Consider the following 15,882-nt stretch of genomic DNA (forward strand, 5'->3'; position numbering starts at 1 on the left):
TCTACTCAAAACATCATTTCCCTCACCCAGTGCTCCAAACGTGCTTACTGTTTTTTAGTTCCCATGTACAGGAGAAGATTTCACCATTCACGCCTTTGCCCCAGTACTCCTCCTGCCTGGAATGCCTTTTCCTCCAACCCAAAACTATTAACAGCAATTACAAGCCTATTCATTGTTCAAGAAAGCTTAAGTATCACTTCCTCAAAGAAACTTTCTCTGATCCCCTAGGTATTATATATATATTCCAGATATCTTTCTTTAAGAGCACCTCTAATCTTTCATATATATTTCACATATTCATTTATCACCTTCTCAGTAGTATACTGGAAGTTCCTGGAGAATACTTCTGTATCCTTAGCACCTAAAGAAATGTTTGATATGTGTTAGGCATTCAATTTGTTAACTTCATGAATTACAAATACCATTGTACGAAAGTATGGAGTCTGGGTACTTGCTAACTAAAGTCAGAGAAGTTTACACACGTTTGGAGTTTCCACGTATCATGGTCATTCCTCAGTATATGCAGGGGATTGGTTCCAGGATCCCCACATATACCAAAATCCATGCATATTCAAGTCCGGCAGTCCACCTGCTCAGACAAAAAGTTGACTTTCTGCATATGCAGGCTCTGTATCCTGTGAAAACTGTACTTTAGGTTATGTCTCTGGTTGAAAAAAATTTACAGGTAAGTGGACCCATGTATTCAAACCTGTGTTGTTCAAGGATCAACGGTACATTAAATACACCAAGAATATTTAGTCTCCGGTTGCTATAATGACAATGAAATTAGCAAAAACATCCCAACTCCCCCAAATTAACTAAATTGGTAATCTTTCTTCCCAATATATTCTGAGTGCTATTTAGTGAAGTCACTCTAATAACACACTACAAAAACAGATACAAATATATGGAAAAATAGAAAGAAATCACTATATGAGTGGGAACCTATCTAACTCAAACAAATGGACATATTTATAAGGTATCTGCCACATGTAAAACACTACGCTAGATGCTGTGGGAGAAGAGTAAGATGGAAAAGGGTGGTCTTGATCCTCAAGCATCTTTTCATAAAGGAAGTGATATAGTTGCATAAATAATTAGAAAACAAGGGCTAAGATAATTATAATACAAAGACGACTGAACTTCAGGTTTCTGTGACCAGAAAAGGCTTAACGAAAAAGCTGATCTTGGAGAAAATACGACTTTGAAAGAAATGAAAATTTACTTTCCAAGGCAGAGGTAAACTAAACTAAAAAAGGAGATGCTGCACAAGCAGGTCTGCAAACAGTGGGATTCCTGACAATGTGGGAGGCCCCAGGAGGGGAACAGCAGGAGGTGGGGCTGGAATGGAAGTACATGGCCACAGTACAGAGAGGGCCTTGACAAGTCAGCAGGGGAGTGTGCCTTGCCTTTCACACCCAGGGCACACAGGCTCCACTGAGGCGGCCAGGGTCCAGAGGACAAGGAAAACATTCTAAAGGCAAGCAAGAGTTGGCTGCTTCCAAAAAGCTGGCAGAGAGCCTCGTCCTTCAGAGAGAGTAAACATGGACTCAACTGGATACTGGCTATCAGCAAAGTGAGGTACGGTTGTGGTCCGTTTCTCCAGGATTTATGTTTTCTCAATGTACTATACAATATCTATTTTAACACCCAGATGAGCAGAGGTCATGAGAGAAATAGTTACGAACAATGTTGTCAAAGTTATGAAGAAAATGAAACATTCCACTCGGCGGCACCGAGTCACTGAGAGGCAGAGCACTGAAGGGTCAGCGTGCGCTGACAGCCGCTTGGATTCCCACACTCCTCTGGCTCCAGAGAAAGTAAGGCAGCCCCTTCTAGCCTAGAAGCCCCACCTGGCCCACACTTGCTCCCACAGGCTTCAATGAAGGGTACCTTTTGCCCTCCACAGATTCTACCTCATTTCCCCCATCAAATGAATGCACAGTTCCCTATAATATCACACAGCTGCAGTGGACACAAAGAAGAGGGCAAACTGATGGCCTGGGGCCAAATCGCGTCCATACAGAGGTGATGGTGTTTGTCTGTTGGCTTGCACAATGTTTCTTAAACATTAAATTACCTACCAACAGAAGATGAGAGCTTTCACGTACATAAAATTTGGATTTCTATCTTCTCTTAAAAAATAGGTAATTCTGTCAATACTTCCCAGAGTTCCCCAGTCTGCTACCCAGCTACCTCACTTACTTCCATTCCTGCATGGTCCCTGTGGCATTTGTTTTTCCTCCTGGTACGCAGGGTCTTTGGAGCCCCAGTAGTTGGTGGCCATTCTAAGCCAGCTATGTTGGGTAAGGAGTCACCAAAAGCACTGCCTGGTTTCACATCCCAGTACTGCTGCTCACTAGTTGTGTAACTTTAGACAAGTTATTTAACCTCTCTGTGCTTAAGTTTCTTCTATAAAATAGGGACAATTATACTACAACTTACTTTAGAGAGTTGCTATGAGGAATACATTAGTTTACATAAAATAGTGATTCTCAGTGAGGTGGTGGGGGGAAAGAGAAGGATTCAGTAGCCTCCCTCCCCCAGCTCTGAGGTATTTGGCAATGTCTGAAGACATTTTCCAGTGTCCTAACTAGAGACAGTGCCACTGCCAATTTGTAGGTAATGGTCAGAGATGCTGCTAAACATCCTACAGAGCACAGACAGTCCCAAGAACAAAAAATTTTCCATCCCAAAATGTCAACAGTGTTGAGGATGAGAAATCTTGACATAAAGCACTTACAGAACAGCTCTTGATGCAAAGAAAGCCCTCTGCAAGCATTAGTTATTATCAATACCACCAAAACCAAGTCGTGGCTGGTGCTCCTACCTCAGCTGGAGAAAATTCTAATACTGCCTTGTGTTACCTTTGATGAATTTAACATACCATACAAATAGAAACAGGTAACTTGAAATTCTGTGGTTACACATCAATAATTCAGTAAGTGTTTAATTCAAAAAATAATTATTAGAATATATTTTCCTGAAACAAAAAGCAAACAAGAATATACTTTGCTGAGCAATAATGAGTGATATTTGAAAAGTATATTGTCCTGAAAAATACTGGACATGGAAATCTGTGATAATCGCGACTTAGAAGGTACTAGGCCAAATTCCTCCAAGCTCCAGATTTAATACACCGAGTATGCTCATTAGTCTCAAGACGCTTTTTAGAAAACTATGAGTAGAGAGGAAGTAGAAGAGAAGGGCTATAAACTAAAGAGCCTATTAAAACTGATACTACACCAATGCCTGTCCAGGAAGATCTTCCAGGCTTTAACAGTCCAGAGTCAGAGATCCTTGGTGAGAGTTCAGTCTTTGATCTTTATTCCCAACAAGAGGTATCTTGCAGATCCAGGTCAACTCACAAACAAAGCAAGTGAAAAAAACAGAAAGAAAAGGCCTGGGCTGTACTGACACATCATTTCCTCCAGGGAGTTCTGACACAGAACATCAGAACTGATGAAAGCCTGCAACTGGATCATGAGTCCAGTTTGGGGCACTGGGTTCCCAGCAAAGGACAGCTCTATAATTTGGGGTCAAATCATGATGGCCTGGGTCTTCAGAACATGGGTATCAGTTGCATGAACAACGTTCTTCATCTTTTTTTTAAGAGACATGAGATCTTGCTCTATCACCCAGGCTGGAGTGCAGTGGTGCGATCATAGATCACTGCAGCCTCCAACTCCTGGACTTAAGCAAACGATTCCCCAACCTCAGCCTCCCAAGTAACTGGGATTAGAGGTGTAAGTCACCACACCTGGCTGGCATGGACAATCTTGAAGGACAGAGATACTCAATCAAAATATCCAGTTCTTACATTCTGGCTTAAAGAGGAAAAGCTCTTTTTTGCCTAAGTTTAAATATATTTCAATATTTAAGAAAGAAGATACTAATTCCATTAGTATTATTCTAATATGACTAATGAAGGTAATTTCCATTAAGTTACAGGAGAGTTAAAACACCATCCAGAAAGTAAATTAAGCTATTTATTCGTCTGTTATTATCATCTAATATATTCCGATCATAGTTATTAAAATAAGCAAACCTTAGAACTAAAGAATGGGTATTTTAAAATTTTAGGACAATAGTAACCCATTTCTCAATGATACAATTTATAAACTGATGTCTACTAATTTTCAAATATAACATATTGCTAAAAAAGAGAAGTTACATCACTAAGCTGACCCAAGGGCTTCCTCAATTACAGGAAGAAACTCTACTTGCTAACAGAAAGTGTGAGCCAGAAAACTGTAGGCAACAGTCACACATTTCTAAGCATAAGGTTGAAGCTAGGAAAATAGTAATGAATTTTAAACTCCCTTTCAAACATTTCTGAACTGAAAACTTAAATTTTAAAGAGTTATTTTTAAACCACAGCATTCTATTAAGAGAAACCAAAGATTCATCCAGAAAGGTTACACTTGCTCATTGTTCAGGAAAGAGAAGGAAAGTAAGGCAAGGCATTATTTTAGCCCAAGAAGCAGCACTGTCTTATCTTTTTAAAATTACTTTTACAAGTTTATAAACAGTAAACTCAAGATGTTGAAATATTATATATTTATATATACACAAATCCCTTGATATGGGACATTAGTGAAGGAAATATAGCAGAAAAAACACTATGCTAAAAATCAGCAGGGTGAGATTTAGTACCAGTTTGGCCACTATCTGTGTTATGTTTTAAAATCACTGACCTTCTCTGGGCCTCCACAGCCCCATCTCTAAACTGACAGGGCTGACTCACATCATCTCTAAAAATGCCACATCATAAAACATAATTTTAAATAATAGCTACTGTTGTACACCCAGGGAAGCAGCAGGGTGGAGTAGAATGAATTAGGCTTTAGAGTAAGGCTAATAAGAGTTCAAATCCACGCTCCATCAGTACTAGCTGAGTGTCCTGAAGTGTAAGTTTCCTTCACTATTGAAAAGGTTTAATATTTACCATTGCAACATGTTAGAAGAATTAGAATGGATATAGTAATGTACCTGGCACTTTGTAGGTATTAAATAAAGGCAGGTGTTATGTCCCTGGTCAGTAATACAAGTTCTAATGGAAAATGATAATACACCTGACAATGCAGCTTCCTAGAACTTGGCTGGGAGAAAAGCGGGGACTGACTACCAGTGCTTTCCAATTGGAAAGCAGGTAAAGATGGTATTGGAGAGGATTCATGGTTGGAAGTAGGAAGGATAAAAGCAGGTAGTTGAAGATAAGCACAGGCTTTGAGTTCTGCACATGATAACAATGGGAAGGAAAGAAATTGCATAGGATACAGTCCTGGAGGAAAGAAGACATTTTTTCATTACAACAACACCTGGAGGAAAAAAATATACATATATGTAAAAAATATACACATGTATTTATATTTATTTATATATGTAAATAAAATGAATTGCTGCAGTGATTTCTTAATGAAAACAAAACAATGTTGGTTAGAGTCTGAGTGTCACTAAAAACACAAGGAAGACTTCGCAATATTCCAATAATTTTCCCCTTGCCTCTCTACAATTCTCACATGTCATACAGATGATCCAATTCCTGCTCACCTCTCCAGTGTCACTTCCCACCACTGTCCCCCCATCTCACTCTCCCTAAGTTCACTCTGCTGTAGCCACAGTGGATTCCCTTCACCCTGTAACATGCCAAGCTCATTCTTCCTTTAGCTCCTTTGCACTGTTACATCTGCCTAGAAACTGTCAGATCTTCCAATGGCTGACTCATCTAAATACTCAGGTCTCATCCAAACCCTCACTTCCTCAGGGAAGTCTTCCCTGACCCCCATATTCAAATTTCCTCACACACCCCAGTTACACTCAAGCTCTTTACCCTGTAGTATCTTTTCTAGCATTTACTAACATCTAAAATTGTCTTTCTGATTTACATATTTATTTTATCTCCACCTAAATGTAAGGTCCTTGAGGGCAGAGACCTTATCTAAATTGTTTGCCATTCAGTCTCCAAGAACTAAGACAATGCATGGCATAGACAGGCACTCATCAGATAAAATGTCCCATGAATAAATTCAAATGATAGTAATCACCATCCTTCTGTGAATATAAGTCCTCAGAAGTGATTTTAATTTAATTTCTTTAATGCAGTTTTACACAATGCAGTAATGAAATTTTAAAAGGTCCAGGTTTGAGACAGCAAGATTTTAAAAAGAATGCATTCTTCATGACAAGGTATTGTATAGTGCATGTTTTCACTTTAAGAATATCAATAATTTACCATCTTATCAGAATATATATTTAAAAAAAATCAAGGATACCACAAATTGTTTTCTGAGATCCTGCTTCTAGAAAGAGATGTATGGGTAGATGGTATGTAGATGGGAATTATCTTTCAGAACTCTTCCCAACAAAGAACTATGATATAACAAACTGGATTAATACTAATATATTTAAAGATTAGAACCGTTACTTTGTTACCTTGCTAAACTTATGCAAACTATTACTGAGTCAAGTGATGAATTCAGTGATTCCGTCTGTGAAACAGAAGACAAATGACATGATGAATTTCCACATTAACAGAATGGCAAGAAAAGTTCCACAATGTCAACCTGTGTTTGAGCTGAGAAAAAAAAAAAAAAATCTCTTTTTAACCCTAAATCAAAAAGTAAACACTCTACTAAGATTTCAAAAAATGTCAAGATACCCATGAGTGGGCAAAGCAGTGAACTGAAACCACAGCCAGAACATTGACCACTCGTGCTTAAATTTTAATTTTGTTTTGAATACGACTTATTTTGATGAACAGAAGAGGCCAGTAACCGACTGTATGGACAACCACGCATCACCCCCAGTCACCATTCTTGGTCACTCTGGAGGGCCGATGGCGCCAGCACGGGGCTGGACGCAACGAAGGACTCATCGGGATCTGCAGGCTGGAGTAATGGGGACATCATTACTGGCATCCATCCCTGAATCCCTGCCCAAGCCCTGAGAGCATCGAGGCTCAGGATTCTGCAACTTCACTTTTGTATCCATTATAAGCACAGCCTGCCTCGCCCCTCCTCCTCCGCCGGAGGCTCGCGCAAGGCTCGGTAAACAGGACGGCACGCCTGGACTATGGCCTCGGTCCTTCGGTCTCCTGTGAGTCCCAGGCAAGTCATCTGGCCCTGGGAGACTGTTTTCCAACCTGTCCAATAGGGTGACCAGAAACCCAGCCTACCTCATCGGGTGGTTCCCAGCCGGCGGTCCTACGCTGGCCCCAGGACTGCGGCTCCGCGATCGCGCCCCCGGTGGAGGGGCGGGGCTCACCGGGGCGGGACTCAGCACCGAGTCCAGCAGGCAACGCGCGGACCACCGCCTGCAGTCAGCAGCCCCGGGACCTCCTCGAGAACCGGACCCGTGACGTCAGCACGCTGACGTCGACGCACACACTCCGCATCTCGCTTGAGATACCAAGGGCCCGTCTGGACCTCAGTGCCCCGTAGCGGAATAAACTGATTGGTCAGAAGTTCTGTCAGTCATTTACGGACCAGTAAGCGACGCGGAAAAAGAAAGAGGGCGGGCTGGCCTGCCCGGAGGAATGGGTGAAAAATCTGGGACCCGGGCTTTGAAAACCCGGCGCTGTCCCTCATTTTGCGTCATACCGTTTTAGTAGGCGTGTGCTTCCTCTTCGTGGACAATTCTGCTCCTTCTGCCTTCTTTCAATCACTTGGTGGGTATTTAGGCTCCAGCTAGTGGAAAAAAATAACGGCAGTGGGTTCAGGGCCTCTGGGCAGCTCATTCTGAGCTCTGCAGTAATGAAAACATAGGGCCTTCCGTTTGTATACCAGGACTCGGCTCCAGCGTCTCCTACACTCAGAATTTTCAGTTCCCCCAGCCTTATTTAGGAGACCTTTTCTCTGAGCTCCTCTTTGATAAGTGCAATCTCTTAATAGTAGTCACATTTACTTGTATTAGCATGTCTGTTTTTCCTACGAAGTTGGGCATCTTTTAATTTATGTAAAATTTAATTAAACGTTTTTCCCAATAGATGCTACAGTTATTCCCATTTTTAAAGGTTCAGTGGAGTATACAGTGAAAATTCTTTTGATCCCCGTTCCTCAGGCACTCGGTTCCGCCTCTTGGAGGCAACCAGTGTTGGGATATTCTTCCAAAGTCATTCTAAGTGCTATTATTTTAAATTACACAGAAAAAATAATGTCCATACCAAAAATGTAAATGTTACAGATTATGCTAGTCTGCCTTATCCTTTTAAGGCACTGCTTACAAACCCACACCCCAGATGATGGCTCCTGATTCCTAAGCACTTACACGTGTGGATGTTATTTTTTTACATTCAACATTGAGACCTTTCCATAGCTATGTATAAATTTGCCTTGTTCTTTCTAAATGCCATATACTAGTCCTCAGAACCAATATATGTATAATTTAATTTACCATTCTCTTGCACTCAGACGTGTAGTTTGTTTTTTAAAAAAAAAAAATTAGTATTCCTAGAAGTAGTGTGACCATAAACAAATGCATAGGTGTCTTTTTGTACTTATGTCCAAGTATTTTCTACGGTAGAGATACCAACAAGAGGATGTACTGGATCATAGAGTATGCACATTTTAAATCCTTAGTAGATTCTGCTATTTGCTCTTATAAGTAGTTGTTACAGCTTATATTCCCACTCCTAGTATTTGAGCAATCCTTTCCCTGTATCCTTGCCAAATTGATAAAATAGTATCTTAAAAATATTTCTAAATTGATGAGTGTGAAAAAATTTTAAAGGATAACGCATATTCAGAACAAATGCAATAATCTTAATTGTGTATCTTGGTGATAAAGTGAACAAACTGTTGTAACCACAACCCATACAAAAATTTTAAATGTTTTCCAGCAATATAGAAGCTTTCTTCATGCTCAGTCTTAGTCATTATACCCCCCACACACAGATAGTGACTATTTTGAATCTTACTACCAAATTACTTTTGCCTACTTTGGAATATTTGTAAATAACCACATACAGTATATACTCTTGTGTGGCTCTTTTTGCTTCATATTATATTTGTAAGATTGATCCATATTAAAGAATGTAGTATGTTATTTAGTGTATGTTATTTTAATTTTGGCATATAATTCCAAATTTTCTTTTACCTATTCTACTATTGCTTGACATCAGGTTGTTTAAAGTTGAGTATAATTACAAATGAGGCTGCTATGAATATTTTTGTAACTGTCTTATGCACATAGTTACACATTTGATTTTGGTATATTCCTAGGAGTATTACTGTTACAGAGTATACATATATTTAGCATTAGTAGACACTGCCAAATGGTTTTTTGGTTGTACTGATTTACACAGCCACTAACAGTGAATGAAAATTTCAGTGTGTCTACATATTTGCCAACACTTGATATTGAGGACTGAACTCTAACCTTTTTTTGTTTTTCTATTGCCAAATTCCTTTCTAAGAGGCCTGGTGAGTCATGCCTTACAAGCCATAAAATCTCATTAAACAGTTTTTTTTAATTAATCCGGTATAATGTAGCTTACTTTCCAACCTGATTCTGGTATAGCGTTGCACAACAGGTAGAAGAAACTCTTAACTCAAGCATTCCTGTCTACAAGTGTTTAGACAAAGCTTAACTCTTTCAATCAGTTGCCAACTAAAGAATCCCTAGTACTCCCTGACAACTTGTAAGCCCCCCACATCAAGATGTCCCACCTTTCAGAATAAAACAATGTATACCTTTCATGTATTTATTTATGATTTTATATGTAATTCCTGTCTCCATGAATGTATAAAACCAAACTGTAACGCAACTGCCTTGCATGCATTTTCTTAGGAGCTCCTGAGTCTATGTTTTCCAGGCCATGGTTATTCATATTGGCTCAGAATAAATCATTTTAAATATTTTGGCAGAATTTGGTTTTGCTGTCAACAGTTTTATACTCCTTTTTCTTCTTCTTTTTTTTTTAATGTTATACATTCTGGTAAATATGTAGAGGTATCACATTGTGGATTTAATTTGCATCTACTGGATGACAAAATGAGTTTAGTACCTTTTAATATGTCTGTGTGCCATTTGGATATTCTCTTTTGTGAAATACATTTTCAAGTCCTTTGCCCATACTTTAATTAAGTTATCTTTCTTTCTCTTACTGATTTCTAATAGGTATTCTAGATATGAGTCCTTTGTCAGATACATGTGAATTTTTTTTTGTTTACTGTATGGCTCACCTTTTCATTAAAAAATTAATCTTTGACTTATTATCATCTATAATGCATTAGTAATTTTCATAGTTCCTGGATAATGCAAGAACTATAGAACATTTTAATTTTATGTACCAACTCCTGAGTTTTATACAGTTGTTGTCATGTGTGTTTTGTTTTTTTGAAACCCAGCAAAATATTATTTTACATAGACAATATTTATTTAGGTTTATCCATATATCTGTGCTTTCCTTTGCTTTTCATTACTTCTTACATTTCTAGGACTACATCTGCAGTTATTTCATTCTTTTTTAAGTTTTAGAGCAAGTCTGCTGGTGACAAAAATCTCTAGGCTATGCAAGGTGAGATACCTAAGCTATTTCTCTTGGCTACTTTGGATACTCTCAGATACAATTGTTTCCTTTTCAGATTTAATCTAGCACTATGGTTATTCATGGTGTGAAGTTGGTCTAATACGAAACAGTAAATTATAGCCCAGATGGGTGATGGGTGTGAATAATATTATTTTAGTGTCTTCTACTCTAGAATAATGCTGTGCAACAATAAAAAATGTTTGGAGTGATGTTAGTGAAAATGGCAGAGTAGGCATCTCCAATGGCCTGTCCCTTCACAGAAACGTTGAAAAATTAAGCAGAAACTGTCAGAATCAACTTTGTCAGATCTCTGGAAAGCAGTCAAAGGTTTATAGGAAGCAAACAAATGCTGAATCAAGAAAAAGTCAACTTTAAAATGGTAAGGAAGTTTCAGGGCATTTTTACTTGCTCTTGACCATCCCCTGGCCAGGCTCTGTAGCGATCCTAAAGAAAACAACCTGTATGTTCTGGTACTCTCATCCCTGGCTTGGGAAGGAACAGAGTAGCCTTTACTCATAAAGAATTGTGTTTGTCTGTTCTAACCTATCTCATGGCTACCTGGGAACTGATGAAAGGTGCTTGTCTGTGTTTTGCCCAACTTAGAACTCACTCAGTGTAGAAAAGAAGTGGGCATTCCTCAAAAGCCTTGTAAGACTAATGAATAATTAACAATCACCTGGGGCAAAGTATTATGGTTGAGTCACAAATATGCCATGAAAAGCCAGGGAAGAAATAATGAGTGGAGAGGTTTTGTTTGTTTTTTAAATGGTATGCACCTATATATGAGTATATTGGAGAATTTCAAAAGCCACAGTCATGTCCAGGACAGGATGCACGATCAGAAAAGACCTAAGAAGATCCTAAGCTTTCATGCTGTCTGATCTCTAGACTCAGCAAAAGCAGAAAGTGAAGGCTAGGGCAGATTTGTAAATAAATTGCCAGGCTAAACATAGAAGGAGTGCAAAGAATGGAGCCAATCTACAAACTCCAGGGGAGGTTTTTTCTTGTTCTTTGTTGCTATTGTTTTTTGTTTCTTTGTTTCATTTTGTTCCTAGGTATTCAAGAAAATATCTGCAAAAACACTAGTAGATTACAAGCTAGCAAAACAGAGATTTCAGAAGCTACACATAGTAAATGGCATAGCCTAATATTGAAAGTACTCCAGATCAGAAACAAACTGCAAAGTCTGGGACAGTGGTATATATCTCTTTCTTTTTGTTTCTTTTTTGTTGATGGAAAGGGTGAGTACTTCAGGAAATAAGAAATTCTCTGCCAACTATTATCTCTAGTTGACCACAGAGATAATAGAACAGAGAATTAAGAAACCACATACAGCATGTCTTTGCAGAAACAGCTTGGAAAAGTCACTAAACAAATAAATAACTATTGTCCTCAAGAAGCAACAGAAACAAACCCTAGGGACAGAAAAGAATCTGATTTTGAGAATTATCACATTATAAAATTCAAAATGCCCAATAATTCAACAGCAAAAAAACAAAAATAAAGAAAGAAATAAACAGTAAAATATGGCCCATTCATAAGAAAAAAAGAAACTGACAGAAACCATCCCTGAGAAAACCCAGATATTGGACATATTATACAAAGATTTAAATCAACTGTTTTACATATGCTCAAAGATCTAAAGGAAACCATGAACCTAAATAAATAAAATAATAAATAAAATTAAAAAATGAAGAAAACTAGGAGAATGACATACAAACAAAAAGACAATATTAGTGGGGCACAGTTGCTAATGCTTGTAATCCCAGTGATACAGAAGGCTGAGGCAAGAGGATCTCCTGAAGGTGGGAGTTCGAGGCCACAATGACCTCTGATTGTGCCACTGCACTCCAGCCTGTGGACAGGGCAAGATACCATCTCTAAATAAAAATAAAAATATAAAAGTATTTCAATAAAGAGAAATTATAAAAAGTAACCAAATATGGGAGGCTGAGGCAGGAGGATCATTTGAGGCCAGGGGTTTGAGACCAGCCCGAGCAACAGAGCAAGACTCTTGTCTCTACAAAAAATAGAAAAATTAACCATGTGTGGTGGTACATGGCTGCAGTCTTAGCTACTCAGGAGGCTGAGACAGGAGGATTGCTAGAGTCTGGGAGCTTGAGGTTGCAGTGAGCTTTAATGTCACCATTGCACTCTAGCCTGAGCAACAGAGCAAGATCCTGTCTACAAAAAACCCCAGAAGAACCAAATAGAAAATCTTGAGTTTGAAAGTACAATAACTGAAATGAAAACTTCCCTTGCTGGTTTCAACAGAAGGATTTAGCACGTTTAAGAAAGAATCAGTGAACTTTAAGACAGGAAAATTGAAATTATCCAGTCTTAAGGGAAGAAAAAAATAACAATAAAGGAAAATGAGCAAGCCTAAGGGAACTATGGGACATCAACAAAGGTACCAAAATACGGACACAGAAGTCCCACAAGGAGAAGAGAGAGAGAAAAAGAACATTAGTAGGTGGAAATGTTTCAGAATTTTCCAAATTTGACAAAAATAGAAAATTCAAATAAAGTCAGAAATTGGGGCCATTATTCCAAACTTACAGAAATAGAAACAATTATGAGAGAATACTGTGAACAATTGTCTGCTGAGAAATTAACCTGAATGAAAAGGACAAACTTCTAGAAACACACAAATTACCAAAACTGACTCTAGAAAATATGAACAGATCTAAAGTAAGCAAAGACATCAAATCAGTAATTTAAAATAACAACAAAAACAACAACAAAACCTCCTAAAATAGAAAAATGTAGGACCAGATGCCTTCACTGGTGAATTCTAGGAGAAATTTAACAAATTAACACCAATTCTTCTCAAACTCTTCTAAAACATTGAGAAAACGGGAACACTTTCTAACTGATTCTATGAAACTGGTATTACGCTGATACCAAAGCCAGACTAAGACACCCTAAGAAAAGAAAACTGCAGGCCAATATCCTTTATGAATATAGATTCAAAATCCTCAACAAAACATCAGCAATTTAAATCCAAGAGCATATTAAAAGATCATACAATATGACCAAGAGGGGATTATCAAAGGAATGCAAGGGTGTTCCAATGTAAGAAAATCAACCAATACATACATTATCAAAATAGAATGAAAGAAACAAACCATGTGTCATCTCAATTGACACAGAAAAAGCATTTGAAAAAATCCAACACCTTTTCTTGATAAAAACACTAAGAAAACTAGTAATAGAAAGGAAATTTCTAAACCCACACCTAACATCATACTCAATAGTGAAATACAGAAATCTTTCTCCCTAACATCAGTAAAAAGACAAGCATGCCACCTTTCAACACTGCTCTTCAACTTGTGCTGGAGGTTCTAGTTAGAGAGTAGGTAGGCAAGAAAAAGAAATAAAATGCATACAAATTAGAAAGGAAGAGATGAATCTATACATGGATGGCATGGTCCTATATCTAGGAAATTTAAAAAAAAATTAAAAAAAAATGATTAGCACTAATAAATTAATTTAGCAAAGTTCCAGGTACAAGATCAACACAAAAACTCAGTTGGTTTCTATATACCAGTAACGAACAATCTGTAAAGGAAATTAATAAAACAATGTCATTTACAAAAGCACCCCCAAAATAAATAAATAAAATACCTAGGAATAAATTCAACCAATGAGGTGAATGACTTATGCACTGAAAACTAAAAGAACATTGCTGAAGAAATTTATGAAGACCTAAATAAATGGAATAATATCTCATATTCATGGGTTTGAAGACTTAATATAGTTAAGATGGCAATACTTCTCAGAGTACTTGTTGAATAAATAAGAGGCCATTGGCCTGAGGCCGTCTCCATACTTTAAGTTTCTGCATAATGAATTACAACCTAACTTGATACATAAACAAGATGAAACCTAACTAGGAGACTCAATTTTGTAACAGACAGCAAAGTCTCAGCCAATCACAGGCAGCTGACTGATTAGACCAGTTGGCTTAATGACTCAAATGCGTTGCTCTAACCAATCAAGAAATTTCTGTACTTTATGTTCCGTTTAAATATTCACTGCCCACATTGCAGGGCAGAATTATGAACCTCTTCTGGTCTGAATGCTGCCCAATTTGTGAGTCATTATTTGCTCAAGCTCTGTTAAATTTAATTTGTCAAAAGTTTTAACACCATTCATAGATTAATTCAATCTCTATCAAAATTTCAACAACCTAAAATTTCAACAGCCTTTTTACAGAAAGGGAAAAAAATTATCCTCAGATTTATACAGTATTGCAAGGGGCTCCCAATAGCCAAAACAATCTTGAAATAGAATGAAGTCAGAAAATTCATATTTTCTGGTTTTCAAACTTACAACAAAGTTACAATAATCAAGAAAGTGTGGCACTGGCATAAAGAGACATACAGTTCAGTGGAATAGAAGTGAGAGTCCTTAAATAAACCTACAAAAGATGTCCAATTGATTTTCAACAAGGGCATCAAATGGGGAATAGGATAGTCTCTTCAACAAATGGTGCTGGGACAACTGGTCATACAAAATAATAAAATTGGACCGCTGCATTACTCCGTATAAAAAATTAACTCCAAATAGGATAATGGCCTAAATATAAAAGCTAAAACCATAAACTCTTAGAAGAAAATGTAGGGGTAAATCTTAGTAAATCCTTGGGTTTGGCAGTAGATTCTTAGATATTATAATAAAATAATAACAATAACAAAAATAAATTGGACTCATCAAAATTAAAAACTTTTGTGCATCAAAGAACATTCTCAAGAAAGTGAAAAAACCACCTACAAAATGGGAGAAAATATTTACAAATCATCTATCTGATAAGGGTCTAGTATATAGAATATGTAGAGAACTTCTCAACTCAACAACAAAATGACAATTCAGCTAAAAAATAGGAGAAGGAATTGAATACAAATTTCTTCAAAGAAGATATACAAATGGCTGACAAGACATGAAAGTATGCTCAAAATCATCAGTAATTAGGTAAATGAAAATCAAAATCACAATGAAGTACCATTTTACACACACTAAAATGACAAGAAAAAAAAAAGGAAAATAAGTGTTGGTGAGTATGTGGAGAAATTGGTACCCTTGTCCATTGCTAGTGAGAATGTAAAATCGGAAAGCCACTGTGGAAAACAGTTTGGTGATTCATCACAAAGTTAAATAGAATTACCTATATACCCAAGAGAATTAAAGGAGGTACTCAAACAAGTATATGTACATGTATGTTCATAGCAGCACCATTCACAATAACCAAAAGGTAAAAACATCCCAAATACTTATCAAGACATGAATGGACAAACAGAATGTGGTATATAGAGATAATGGAATATTATTTAGCCATGAAAAGAAATTAA

General features: G+C 37.5%; 1 protein-coding gene across 3 annotated transcripts in view; it reads right to left on the reverse strand.

Annotated features, from left to right (window-relative positions):
* Positions 1-7,364, reverse strand: part of STARD3NL (STARD3 N-terminal like) — a 47,087-nt gene extending 39,723 nt beyond the window's left edge. For 2 of the 3 annotated variants that reach the window (XM_069461765.1, XM_069461763.1), the window contains exons 1-2: positions 7,178-7,364; positions 6,436-6,491 (exon numbers count right to left, since the gene is read on the reverse strand). The gene's annotated coding sequence lies outside the window, so the exon portion shown is untranslated. The remainder of the gene's footprint in view (positions 1-6,435; positions 6,492-7,177) is intronic. The other variant, XM_069461762.1, reaches the window with a different exon arrangement.
* Between the last annotated feature and the right edge of the window lie 8,518 nt (positions 7,365-15,882).

This window comes from Eulemur rufifrons, chromosome 29 (assembly GCF_041146395.1).
Source record: "Eulemur rufifrons isolate Redbay chromosome 29, OSU_ERuf_1, whole genome shotgun sequence".
NCBI lineage: Eukaryota > Metazoa > Chordata > Mammalia > Primates > Lemuridae > Eulemur > Eulemur rufifrons.